Consider the following 15,271-nt stretch of genomic DNA (forward strand, 5'->3'; position numbering starts at 1 on the left):
CTATTTCAAACTAAACTGCAAATCCCACATTACCTAAATTTCAAGGATAGTATTTTTCCATTACAGAAACAGAGCAGGAGCTTGACCATTACATCTTAGCATCTGCTAGTGACAGTAAACATACACTTCTGTTTTACCCAACTAGAATATTGCAATTCACTTTTGACAGATTGACAAAGAAAGAAACCTTCAAAAGCTTCTTCAAAATGAAACCACAAAGTGATTGTGTGAACACTTGACACCAGTTTTTTTCCTACCAGTGTGTTTTAGAATTGATATTGACAAGAACAAGCCATTTATCCCAAGAAAGCTCACTAGTCGTATTCACCTAATTTGCCAAAACATCAGTTCAAGTTTTGAAGATCCCTGAAGTCCAACTCTGTACCACACTACTTTGTCATTTATCTCATGTGGCTGTGGTTCTTTGTATTAAAGACTTTGTTTATGTAGAATTTACCCTTAATAACACGTTTTCTACTGTGTTCAAATGTTCTTGGTGAACTTATTTTAAAGTAACAGCCTGAATCCAATGTACTAATTCATTGTATAATTTAATAAACTTTAATCATGTCACCTCTTAATCTCCATTTGCTGAAACTAAAGAGGTTCAATTGCTCTGGTCTGTCCCCATAACCCATACCATGAAGTCCTGGAATTGGCATATTTGCTCTTTCCTGAACAATGAAGAACACTGCTATAGGGGCCCAAAACATGACTATGCCACCTAGTGATAATGTGTTGAGCACTGGGACTCTACTCCTTAAGCATTGTTTTTTTTTTTGGTTTTGGTTTTAAACCAGGTTCTGTCTCAGATTATACACAATGAAATTATTTATATTCCGATATACAAACTCAAAAAAAAAAAAAAAAAAACACCTGACAGAAAAGTCTGACAACATTTGAGACCAAAGCTGCTACTGTTACTCTTGTTTCTTCAGCACTAACACCAGGTCCACCAACCTGTGAAGAGAAAACATCTCCTTCAGGAACTGGAAAGAGCCCACCAAAAAAAAAACTTCACAAGAAGCTTAGCTTAAGGTAGAGACTGCCAAGCAGGTTTCATTTCAATTCTCTCCAACACTTTTTGCCCTGGTGTAACACAAAGACTCCAAGCCTCTTGAATTTTAGATACATAAGGGTCCATCCCTTGAGTTCACTTTACCAGCCAGAGTCTTTTTCTCAGTTTAAAAAAAAAGAAACCCTCAATTTAGGTTCCCAAGACTGTCTAGCTTTTAACTTGAACAAAAATATATCATCTTAACAATTAAAACATTAAAAAGTTTTAAAAACTATTGACAATATTACAATATTACAAAACAAAATCTCCAACACCCCGGCAGCAGTTTCCTTTCTGTATACTGTACTTCCCACTCATATTCATCTTCCTAACAGCTCCTACTCAGCTGTTATTTATTGCCCTAACTAACTTCATTTGGGAGAAATCAAGAATCAACTCATTAATTAACCAATTAAATGAAAATCTCACTTAAAGAAATAAAAACACATAGATCAATTAACTCATTGTGTATAAAAGAAAAAGTCTAATTTAAAACAAATAAAACAAATGTGAGTAATCTTATAACAAAGTGAACAATTCAAACAATAACTGACAAATGTGAATCATTCTCCATTTAACACAAATATCAAAACTTATTCAAGTCTGTGACACTATGTCTTTTTTGTTCCCCTGAAACCTGAACATGGTACTCCAGGGGCCTCATGCATAACGCCGTGCGTAGAATTCGCACTATAACATGATGTAAGCACAAAAGCCGAAATGTGCTTACGCAGAGAAAAATCCAGATGCAGGAATCTGTGCGTTTGCCAACTTCCGCGTTCTTCTGCTACATAAATCCCGCTCAGCGTGGAATTAAATGCACGTGCACGCACTTGCTATCCCGCCCCAACTCCTCCCAGAATTATGCCTCTTTGAATATGCAAATTAATATAAATAGCCCTTAAGCCCAGCGTTCTGTGAAAAGGCAATGGCAAAAGTACGAGGAAAAATAGAAGAATTTCAGCGAATACCAAATGGAGGCAAAGAAAAACGTACTATTTGTTGGTTTAAACAGTTATATAAGCAACAAAATGAAGTTGATCGAGTGACATAGCATGTCAGAGAAACTCAAAAGCTCAAGTTCACAAAGTCGCACAGTGCCCGAAATAAAAAAGTTGTCACATATCAAAGTCGGCGTGAAAAGGCGACTCGTAGCCCAACGTCTGAGTGTCATATGAAAGCTTATTAGGGTACAGTGAAAAAAAAGGCACATAGTGTGAAAAAAGCACGAAATGTCAACTTTATTCTCGAAATTTCCACTTTAATCACGTAGTTTATTTTGTCATTAAAGTAGAACATCATAAACTTCATCTTAAAATCATTTAATTTACTAGTTTCTCAAATCCCATCGTAACTAAAGTAGCACGTTAAATGCTTTGTTTTGTATTTGATCTTATATGTGCTGTATGTGCATGAATCACTACGTGCTCTTCCTCCGACAGGACACAGAATTCTTTATGTTTGTAATATTACAGCTCTCAGAATAATTAAAATACTGAGAAGTATACGTGATATCATTTTCATGATGATATGAGTTAAAGCATGTTATTAAACATGGGAACACTGTGGTGCAGTGATTGTTCATGTCTTACAGCAAGATGCTTGCTGCGCCATGCGCGACCTTCGATGAAATACTTTATTACAGAAGTACTGTCTTTTTCAAAAGTACTAACCCCCAATTCCTGTCCTTACTTTTCTTTCTCCAAATACCCAATCGCCACACAATCAGCTCTGTAATAGACGTTAAGCCATCTGTAAGCTTAGAACGCCGATTCTTCAAAACTTTTAAGAAACATCGAAATATCTTCGTAATGTTTAATTATTCTGTCCATCTATCTTTCCAGTGTCGTGCCAGCCACAGCATGAAAACAGCGCGAGGCAGGAACAAACCGTGAACGAAGCTCAAGCTCGCTAGCGCTGTGGCACCGTGTAGTTAAAGTTAAAGTTTTATCTGTATAATATAATCAACATATTTTGCTGCATTTCATCTTAAAAATGATATCGTCATCATATGTAAATACGCTCTGTATAAAGTGGCTCAGGTTGTGCAATATTATAACTGTATTATAAGTACAATTACCTCAAGGTAACTTGCAAGTACAAACAGTTCCACAAAGAGCACTTGATGGACTGATTGAGTGCGTGTATAGTTCTTGGGATGAAACTATTTGTGAAGCGTTGGTCAGATGAGAGCAGTTCAAATAGCAAATGGCTAAGGCAGCGAGTGCTTGATGCTGTATACTGATAATTCTCTTTCCGATCAGCTGCTGTAGATCTGTGATATAGAGATATAAATACTCCGAGTGGTGCAGTGCGAATAATATGGAAAAAGATGATCTGCTGTGGCAACACCTAACAGGAGCAGCTGACAGAAGAAGAAGATGGTGCAGTGAGAGTAACAACGCTAAAGCAGTTATGGTATTTAGAATAGTTTGACCATTCTGTGGACCATTATATTCTTACAGGTTAATTACAATCAGATGCATTAAATTTATGAACGATATGCGGTTAATTTCAGTGTATTTGATAAAGCCGCCATCGTGGATGTGGATCTAAGAAAGGGTAACCACACAGGAACAGTAGCACTGCTTTGACGCTGGGTGCCGCCAGTCTGCAAAACCGAGTGGAGAACTTGCGTACGACAGGGTATGAGGTACCGTGGAAAAGTGTGTGGCTTTACGCCAAGTGTAGGTTTTATACATCGCGATTTGAATGTGGAAACGTTCTTACGCAACATTTCTGTGTGTACATACCGTTTATACATGAGGCCCCAGGTGAGGTCTCACCAGTTAATTATAAAGCTTAAGCATTGTGTACTCAAACCTAACATTTTGTTCGCTTACATGTAATAATATCCATATATTTATACTAAATTTCATTTGTCACATATCTGCCCAAGCCAGTCTGCTATCCAAGTCACTCTGTAAGGATTCTAGATCATCTGCCATTCTACCTGGCTTGGTATCATCTGCAAAATTAACCAGCTTGTTAATTATATTCCTGTCCAGATTATTTGTATGTATTAAAATGGTAGAAGCCCTAGAATAGGCCCTTGAGGAACAACACATTTGTCATCTCTGAAATTGTTTCTTGTGTCATAACCCTTTGCTTCCTGTGTTTTACCCAGTTTTGTACACTATGCCCTGAACTCCCACTTCTTTTAGTTTGATGTCCACCATCTCAGATGGGACCTTATCAATTGCCTTCTGAAAATCAAGATAAATAATACTTTAATTATATTCTTTTAGCCATTGCCTCATAATATTCCAGCATATTAGTAAAACACGACCTACCCTATCTAAGCCCATGTTGGCTGATCACTAAAACTTCTGTTCTTGCTTTTGTGATACTCAGTTTTCGCTATAATAATTACTTCCATTAATTTACCCCGATGCACATTAAGCTTACTACTCTATAGTTACCTGGAACTGCCTGATCACCCTTTTACATAACAATAATATTGGCTATGTTTCTGTCCTTAGGAATTTACCCTGGATGTAGTGCTTTTGAAAAATATGTATAATGGTTTAAATATGTACTCACTAACTTCCATAATCATTTGAGGATAAATATTAGCTGACTCTGGTGATTTGTCAGATGATAGCCAAATCATATATCAGAATGCCTGTCTCCATATGCCCCAAACAATTCTCTGATCTTCAAGTGCCAGTCTTCTCAACATTTGTAGAATGAAGCATAAAAGGAATGAAGAGGAAGTTTTTTGTTTTTATGTACTAAAACGCTTGAATGTTTTGTTTTCAATAAAGATACAGACACTGTAGAACACTTCAAAAGGATGATAAAAAATCATATTTCAGTTTGTTTTAGTATTATTAGGTCTTGTTTAAAAAATGTTAAACCTAATACATACTAAAATTAGCTTAGTGTTTGATGTTTGCTCACCAGAGTTGAGTTTAGTGTTCATGCTCTGCATGTGGTTTACATTTACATGTGTAAGTGTTATCTTTGATTAATGACTCCTTCTCTTTCTTTTTTAGGATCCTTCTTTGGCACTACCGTTGTGCCTGTTTTTAAAGATACCCACCAATATTATATTATTTTATTGGCCCGAGGGATGGCGTCTTCAGAGTTACACAATTTTATGACTGAAAGCGAACAGGACATGTAGAATGTCAAAAAGAAGCTGTGTGGCAAAGTGGCCCGAGTCAACAAAACTTTGTCTTTTTGGATTACTAGAAATCTAAGTTTTGTCTTTCTGGAGTTTTTCATTTCTTCTTCTATATAGCTAATGTTTAAATAAAAATGAAAAAGCTATTCCAACATCATTTGTAGGAAATGTTCTGGACATTTCATTTTTTATTGTTTTACATAGTATGCTTTTTGTTATTAATAATTCTTCCTCCTCTTCATCTTTTCCCACTTGTGTGTGGGGTCGATTTGCTTGATCATCCTTCTCCAAACAGCTCATTCCTACACAACTTCCTCAGTTAAGCCCTTTTTCATTAGATATTCTTTTACTTTATCCATTCACCCTCCCTTTCCCCCCCCCCCCCCCCTTACTTCTATTCCCATCACTCTTTTGCCCACATATTAATTACACTGCACAACAAAGTTTTTGCTTCTTGAACACTGTTGGGTGTTTCTTAAAGATTTTTGGGTATTGACTAGGAATATCACATCAAAATTTAACTATCACATACCGTTTCAGAGAAATCTTCAGTTTTGTCATGATTTTTTCTTATATTTGTATCCAAACATTTTCACTCCCGTAAGTGACTTATCAACAATGGTTTGTGAAGCCTGGGCATTTCCAGGCATGGAATCAGCCCAGGTTGGAAGCTGTTCTGTGGAAGTTGACATCCTGGGCAGGTCTGAATGAGATTTCACCAGGACATTGCTACGATGGAGAAACAATACCAGGGCAACTGGAATCCGTCAATGCTTGCTGACTACTGTTGGACACTGCAACGTGATGCACCAGACATTGAATACAAAAGAAAATCAGGAGCAAAACACTTTAAATTCTATTGAATTTAAAAGCTCATGCGAAACATAAATGTGACTAAATACGTTATTGTCAGTAAACATACAGTATAAATGTCTACTTCTCAGAGTTCCTGCGTGATGCAGTAAAACCAAAACTATATTTGTGCATACCCAGTAGGTACCTGTCGCAATCAGCAAAACTTTTCAGGAAGTAAGACTTTTCAAAAAAATTGTTGTGCAGTGTTATCTGTCCTCATCACATGTCCATGCCACTTCAGCCTGCTTTACTATACTTTCTTCTACATCTCTCCCACTTTTGTTGCACCTCTGATTGTCTCATTTCTTATTCTGTCCTTTTCTGTAACTCTACCTATCCATCTCAACATTCTCATTTTTCTCGTGTGCTCCCTTTACTGCCTGTATCTCACCTCCATACATCATTGCTGGTCTTAGGAATGTCATAAAAACCTAACCTTTAACCTTGGTCTTAATTCTTTGATCACACAATACTCCTGATACCTTCTTCTAATTATTCCATTCACACTGCACTCTATGGATTACCTCTGCATCTAGTTCTGTCTCATCTACCACTAATCCTAGATATTTAAATCTGACTAGTATCTGTTTTTATTTTTATATATTAATGATAATACATATTTCTTTGTGTAAACTATATTGAGCCACGTTCAACATATGAAATATGCTATTTATAATAATAATAATATTAATACTACTACTACTACACTAATAATAATAATAATAATAATATTAATAAAAGGAACATTTTGTGATGATGAAAAAGTACTGCCATTTAAGAACAGTGGCTCTTAGTGCCTTTTCTAAGGAAATGAGACATACTTTACTAGTTCAGTCTATAATTTAATTGCAGTTTTGACATAAACTGATAAAATACCAATTTCCCTTTAGTGTGAACAATCATTTTGAATTAGCTTAATTCTCCTCATATCAGTAGAGTCCACAAACATTACTGTCAGTTACACAAATGTAGTCCATTGAAGTGTATTTTATGCTGGTTGACTGAATGTGAACATGATATTTTTATAAAAGAGAATTGCTTTATGGCAAAGCGTAAAACCAGCATATTAATTTGGTTAGACCTCAATGCAGCTTTTGACACTGTCAGACATAAATAACATTCTACTGTCCAGAATGGAGTACATTCTGAGTATCTCTGGCACTGCCCTCCAGTGGTTATCATTTTTATGGAGATGATACTCAACTCTATTTCAATGCTAAAAGCGAAACTTCATCAGAACTTTTCGATCTCACAACTTGCCTCAGTGAAATTAAAACCTGGATGGAGCATAGCTCTTTAAAATTAAAATGCAACAAAATTGAACTCCTTCAAATTGGCACTAAAGCACAACTTAAGAAAATGAGCTCCTTTTCAGTCACTCTTGATGGTGATCTTATCAGACCTTCTTCTAATGCAAGGAATCTTGGTGTCATTTTTGATTCCCCCCTTTCTTACTCCACCCGCATAAACCACATTAAGAAACGTTCTTACTTCCACCTCCATAACATATCCTGTGTTCACTCCTTGTTTTTCTAATGCTGAAAAGATTGTCTATACTATTATCACATCCCACGTCGATTACTATAACTCCTTACTGAAAGGTGCCCCTTCAAATCTTATATCACATCTCCAGTTAATTCAAATCTCTGCTACAGGAGTCTTTATGCAAACCAGAAACAGCAAGCTCATCACACCCATCCTGCTTCGCCTTCACTGGCTTCCTGTGTCTTATAGGATTGAGTATAAAACTCTATTAATAGCCTACAAAGCTTTAAATGGCCTTGTACCAGACTACATCAGTGACCTTATCCATCGCTACACTCCTGTTCACCCACTAGGGTCCTCTGATTCTGCCAATCTTGTTGTGCCCTATACTAACCTGCACTCTATGGGTTACAGAGCCTTCAGCTGTATAGTAACCAGACTTTGGAATGACCTCCTGAAATTTATTACATCAGCTGACTTCATTCATTCTTTTAAAAAACAACTAAAATTCATCTTTTCCGGAAGGCTTTAAACTTAACCTAACACTCTGCCCCTTCTTTCAGTTTACTTCTCTTTCCAGATGCTCAGGATAATTTGTGTGTGTGTTATGTCATAAATTGTGTGATTAGTTCAGGCATTTCTTTTAGAATTTAATTCAGTATTATACTCATTTTTATTCTTTCTTTTATTCTATTTAATGCTTTTGTGTATCCTGTGTTTGTTTATTATTCTATGAAGAAACTATTTATTTCATTTGATTTTAGTGCCTTGAGAACATGAAAGACGCTATATAAATAAAATGTTTTATTATTATTAAATTTTAGTAAAAAATTGTTCAAAGCCAGAAATAATTCATGCCAGACACTTGCAGTTTATGAACGACTAAATTAGCATTTAAAAAAGATGACACTTATGGGGGGAAGGATCATCACCCCGTGGCTTTTGGTTCCCAGAGTGATCATTTCAAAGATGTTCGCTGAAAAGATGAGAGAAAATGTCTAAATGTATATAAAATGATTGAGTTATCTTTTATCTGGATGTGACAAAAGATTAGAAATATAATAGAAATAAAAAAATCATATCATATTAGAAAATGGTTGCTTTACTATAAGCTTCAGTTATTACCATTTTAATTGATTTTTACTTTATCTTTTGAATAAAAACATTTAATAGCTTAAAAAAATAAATAAGTAACACAAAATAATTTATTCTATGCTCCACCTGAAACAGGTCAGAAAAAAGGAGTTTGTCATCATTTGTTGATACTAGCAAACAAAAAAATCAACTTGTATGGTGTACATATTTATTGTAGAAAGTGTTTTTATGTATGTTTTTAGGAGCTATAGCCTGGAGACCCCAAAAAGATCAAAAGAGATACAAATTACAAAAAAAATAAAATTAAGCCATACTTTGCAAGTATATAAGCTTGAAAGAACAGATTAGAATAGATCACATGTAAGGAAAAAAAAAAAGTTACAAAAGACAGCACCAGACAATCCTGCTGTCAGTGTAACCGAAATTGTTAATAGTGAAGACCTCTCTGCATGGCACTAAGGTGTTTAATGTAGCCATTAATCAACAGTTGCACTTTAAGCATCCAGATGTTTCATTTTCACAGTATTTAGTCTCGTGACATTTGTTGTTGTCATTGTGAATGTTGTCAAAGTCTAGTACTGCTTATCATCTTAAAATATGCATGTAAAAGACAAATGTACTTTGAGGTTCTTTGTAAAATCTTTCATCATGATCAGCTTGCAATAAAAACAATTCTAATTTATTTCTCTGTTTGCATCTGAATTTCTGTTGACACTAATGGGATGTAACTGTAGGCAATGATAGTGAAATTATACAGTATGTTCAAATATATAAATGATAACTTATTTACTGTCTTTATAGAATAATAAAGTACAGTGCATCACATATGAAAAAAGTTTAACAGATCCTGAGTATTAAAAAAGTAATCATGCTTTCATTCCATAGTCATTCTGGGGATGACTCCTAAGTTATGTCAGAATTTAAGTCCATGTTCAACAATCAGTCCAGCCATTTTTTACAATATAGACTGCTATATTATCCTATAGCAAATACAAGAAGACATCTATTAACTTTCTGGGTAGTCATGAGTATTCAGAACCTCCTATCCCCTATTTGCATCCTTTAAAAACCACAAACACCCTGGCAAATGCATTATTGGTTTAAATATTCCAGGATGTCTAATTTAGTGTTTCTGTTTACCTCCACAAAACAGATTTTTACCAGTAAAATATGCTACTATAACTGTGCCTGACACACCAAGTGATGACAGGAACACGCTTTTTTTGCCTGCCAAATTGTCATCTCACTGACTGCAAATGAGTAAGCGCTTTGTCCAATAATGCAACCACAGCTTTAATTAGCGATAGATTTTGACAAGTTTTACTTGATTTGTTTGTCATTTGTGCTCTTACTTTTGTTCTTTTGGGATAAAAACATATCTTCTTAAACCACATAAAAGTAATGCACTACTGCTAACAGCTCTAGTTTAATGTAATAGTAAATTAATAAAAGGGTCATAATTCATAATTCATTTTGATTTTTCTTAATTAAAATATATTAGAAGATGCCTACCACATTACAAATGGGTGTTTATAGTTTGTGACAGTTCATTGTCTTTCTAATACAAGGTTAAAAATCCTGATATAAAGATCAAGCTAAAGTTTAATTAGAGATTTTTTTATATCACCATATGCTGCTTTACAGCTCCTTTGCCCTGGGGTTTATTCAAGATTCCTTTTTTAATGAATGAATGTCATATATTTTAATGTGCTATAAATGTTTTACATGCTAAATATGTTACCAAATTTTTCCATTGCACATTAATGTAGACACTGTATAAAATAATGATGAATATGTATTTGGATGTACTGAGTAACAGATTACAGTTTAGTTATTCCATTAAACAAACGGTAAAAGAAAGTGCCCCCCTGGCATTTCTCAGCCCTTAGAATAATTCCAGCACACAGGCTGTATCAAAAATGGGTACCTTTATTATATCTCTGTATATATCAAGCAGTGTAATGTCTGCCTGTCTGTTGTCCGTGACCTTGCTTGGGTGTTATCTTGTCTGGCATCCACAACAGGGCTGGAATGTCTGCCAAAGAAAGGGAACAAGAAGCACAAAGAAAGAGGGATGTAAGGTATATCTGGTGAACAGAGGTTTGTAAATGCACAATGTGATTGAAACAGACAGACTTACCATTGTACCAGTAAGACCATTTTAATAAATAGGCATTTTACTATGAGAGTATTCTACCTGTATAATTTTAACAAACACCAAGGAAAAATGTAAACATACAAAATTGGTCAAACAAAAAAATGTCTGAGTTTTTCCATTCTGTCCTGCTACCATGCACTTTCTTGTGCCTTCCTACGTGGTTCTTAGTTATTTACCTCCAAGCACTATGCCAACTCACTTTCTCATTATACTTCCTGACTTTCTTTCCCTGACCTCATTCCTTTAAGGGTGTTATGTTTAACAACATATCTTCTCCAAGTGTCACACAAGATTTTGAATCCCAAGAACCTCACAAGACCTGCAGTCAGAGTGACTATTCTTTGGCTACAAGAATACCAAGCTAGAGCTCTGTGTACTAAACCTTTGCGTCCCATCACTGCTTAGCGACCATTAGCTCTCACAGGGCACGACCTGAAAACTTGCTGCTCCATGGCATATTTATAAGCTCAATATGATGCCAGTGGTTGTAGTGGTTGGGCAGTATATCAGTAGTAATAGCCTTCTATCAGTTCTCCCTGGAATCTATATATATAAAAGCCAAATACCATTGACTCACTCATCACGAAACCATGAGGGCTTGGGACTTGAAATTTGGAATGTAGGTTATCTTTGACCCATAGGTGCTCGCTAAGAAACAGTTTTAAAAATTTCATGGTGCAAGCGCGAAATTTCTTATAGTTTTTTAGACCCATTTGTACAGTAATCCCTCCTCCATCGCGGGGGTTGCGTTCCAGAGCCACCCGCGAAATAAGAAAATCCGCGAAGTAGAAACCATATGTTTATATGGTTATTTTTATATTGTAATGCTTGGGTCACAGATTTGCGCAGAAACACAGGAGGTTGTAGAGAGACAGGAATGTTATTCAAACACTGCAAACAAACATTTGTCTCTTTTTCAAAAGTTTAAACTGTGCTGCATGACAAGACAGAGATGACAGTTCTGTCTCACAATTAAAAGAATGCAAACATATCTTCCTCTTCAAAGGAGTGCGCGTCAGGAGCACAGACTGTCAGAAAGACAGAGGAAAGCAAACAAATCAATAGGGCTGTTTGGCTTTTAAGTATGCGAAGCACTGCAGGTACAAAGCTGTTGAAGGCGGCAGCTCACACCCCATCCGTCAGGAGCAGGGAGAGAGAGAGAGAGAGAGAGAGAGAGAGAGAGAGAGAGAGAGAGACAGAGAAAAACAAACAGTCAAAAATCAATACGTGCCCTTCGAGCTTTTAAGTATGCGAAGCACCGTGCAGCATGTCGCTTCAGGAAGCAGCTGCACAGAAGATAGCAACGTGAAGATAATCTTTCAGCATTTTTAGACAAGCGTCCGTATCGTCTAGGTGTGTGAACAGCCCCCCTGCTCACACCCCCTACGTCAGGATCAGAGAAAGTCAGCGCAAGAGAGAGAGAAAAGTAAGTTGGGTAGCTTCTCAGCCATCTGCCAATAGCGTCCCTTGTATAAAATCAACTTTCAAACCAACTGAGGAAGCATGTACCAGAAATTAAAAGACCCATTGTCCTCAGAAATCCGCGAACCAGCAAATAATCCGCGATATATATTTAAATATGCTTATATATAAAATCCGCGATAGAGTGAAGCCGCGAAAGGCGAAGCGCGATATAGAGAGGGATCACTGTATATCTGTCCACTTTTCACGAGAGAACTACTTAACAGATTTAGATCAGGTTTTTTTCTATAATTTGCTTGAACATTCCATTGATTTTGCGACTTTCTCATTGTGCTAAGAATCATAGTTTGCTTGTGGTACTGATTTATTAGTGCAAATCCAAGAAAGACTCATCAGGCTGCAGGGAAGGGGGCAGGGCTGTCCTCACTCACGTGTCTGCCTCGGGGCGTAACCTTAACTGCACTTAGTTAGCGAACGAGAGAACTACATAAATGACTTAGATCTTTTTTTTTTTATATAATTTGCTTGAACAGTCCGGTTGATTTTGCGACTTCTCTCATTGTGCTAAGAATCATAGTTCGGTTGCAGGAGCGATATGTTCGTACTAATCTGAGACAGTGGCTGTGGGCCGAGGGGAGGGGGAAGAGTGACATCTGGAGTAGAGAGATGGGCGGGGCCTTCCTCACTGTCCCGTTTCAATAATACGTGGGCGAAGCCAACTGGGATGGCAAGTAACTTATAAAGGAAAGATATGGTACTATGTTACTTTTCAGAAAAAGGCATCATGGCTTCATGTCAGTCCTGTCAATCAGTATAATATCATTTTCTTTTAGCAGAAGTTTAGGCACTCCGGAATCTGCTGATGGAATCTAATGAAATCTCTCTTTGTCCTGCTTTAGTGGCCCTTGAGTTATCAGTTCCAGGACACCACTCTTGCAGACAACATCCTCCAACAGTGGTGTGCAGAGGCACACTTTGTTTCACATTACAGTGTAGGCTAACTGCTGAACATGACGTTGTCCACCTTCTCCCAATATGACCAGTCCAGGGTGTTTCGAGGTGGCAATTGCACACAGGCTCAGGCTTACATGGATGAATTTTTAAACAATTATTTGAAAACATTATTCACATTTCTTCAAATTACAATAATAACAAGGGAGAATGACTGCTCATTTCTAATATTCTGCTATTCCTTAAAATGATAGCAAAAATGTTTTGCTTCTCAGAATAACTTCTCTTAAAATAAAAGATGAGAACCATAACCAGAAAGCCTTTCTTGGTTTGATTCACTATTGATGTCAGGTGAGAGCGCTTTGGATTGTAATTGATTGTGTACAGTTATTATTCTGTACTCTCTACTACTGGCAGTCAGATGCATAGTGACAGCAGACTACATTGTTGCAATGTGTTTACAGATATTAAAGATTTGTGAGTGTCATTGTGGCATCAGTAGATAAATAGCAGTTTCTTAAACCATCACTTGTCTATTTAACTCTGTACCAGTTTACAGGATTTATCCTTCTTTGTCTTTTTCCCTTTGTGGCTCTCATTCAGCGTGTGACATAAGCCTACTTCCCTCAATAATTGTTCCTACAAATAGAAAGATCATGTGACACTTCAACCCAAGTTGTCTTCCAACAGTCATTTTGTGGCATTTTGCATATTTGTGGATGAATTATTGTTTGGTTACTAACCTTAAATTTGTACTTTGATTCTGATTTTTCTCCTTTGTTAAATGACTTGGAATGAATGAGTATTCTTTAGAAACCAATCTTCATTTTTTTTCAATACAAGATGAAAACTTGCTCAAAATAACCACATTAACAAAGTCACCAGTCATTTCTTAACGATATACCAACACAGTAAAAGAAGGTACACCAGTTGGTGAAAAGCAAAAGTTGTCTTATGAACTGACGTCCCTGAGAGGGCTGCAACAGACAATTACTAAAATGACCAACATCTGTAGTAACACCACATGTTTAAACAGCTTCAAAATATTGTTTTAAAAAGATGAATAGAAGATGTTGGGGCCACAAGTCAGTAGCAGAAGGAACAGATTCTGTAAATCAAGAATAATCTAAAAAGAAATGTAATTTTTTTTTATCCTGTGCTATATTCTGGGGGTATTAAACAATATTAATTGTAAAGGTGTGGCTCTTTTGATTTATCTTGCCCTGGGCTACATCCATTGAACCAATTATTCTGTATGGAAGGTTTCCTTTATATTGTCACACACGTGCGCATGGGAAACAGCTGAGGGGCCTAAACACTAGTAATTCTACGCCAGGCCAGGGGGCGGCGGAGTGTACTGACTATCTCTCTCAGTCCCTTGCACACCCTTCCCGGGAAATCCCGCCTGTTGCCGGCCCCAAGGATGATGTCACTTCCGGGCACGAGGGTGCCACTCCCAGTTCCTGCACCAACAACGTAATTTCCTTTACAGGCTGTTAAAACTGCCATCTTGTCTCCATACAGGCAGTTCTGTTCTGGTCTCTGACCTAAGCACATCGTGCTACAAAAGAAAAGTAACTTTAGCAGCCAACAAAATAATAAATGGGTGGCTGCCCCAACTCTTTATGATGTCTCTGACTCATTCTTATCACAATATATTTAAAAAAATGTTGAGTTATGGAAAAATGTCAATTTTATTGAATTATTCTGAAATACAATGCACTTAGAGTTCCCATGTGACATTTCAACAGCAGTGCTTACAGAGAGCCTGAAAGCCTGTTTATGAAGTCAAAGCATTTAGTAAAATTCCAGTTGGAGGATGCACTTGATGATAAAAGTAGTTAAAAATACTGCTTCCAGTTTTTTTCATTAAGACACATTTTCAACTGTTGTGTGCATATGACAACAAGCAGTTCCCTACTGCGACATAAAGAAGAATCAGGCATGCTCTTCAAGTAAAAAGCAACAATAAAACAATCGACAGAAGGAAACCTTATGATGAGGCTATAACTGTTATTTCCTAGTCTGAGAAGAAGATAATAATCGTTCGTCGCCCAGAGGTGTTGTATTTTGGCGCATCACAAAAGCTCTTTAACTTTGTTCCTCTTCACCTTAATTG

The sequence above is a fragment of the Erpetoichthys calabaricus genome, chromosome 2 (assembly GCF_900747795.2).
Source record: "Erpetoichthys calabaricus chromosome 2, fErpCal1.3, whole genome shotgun sequence".
Lineage (NCBI taxonomy): Eukaryota > Metazoa > Chordata > Cladistia > Polypteriformes > Polypteridae > Erpetoichthys > Erpetoichthys calabaricus.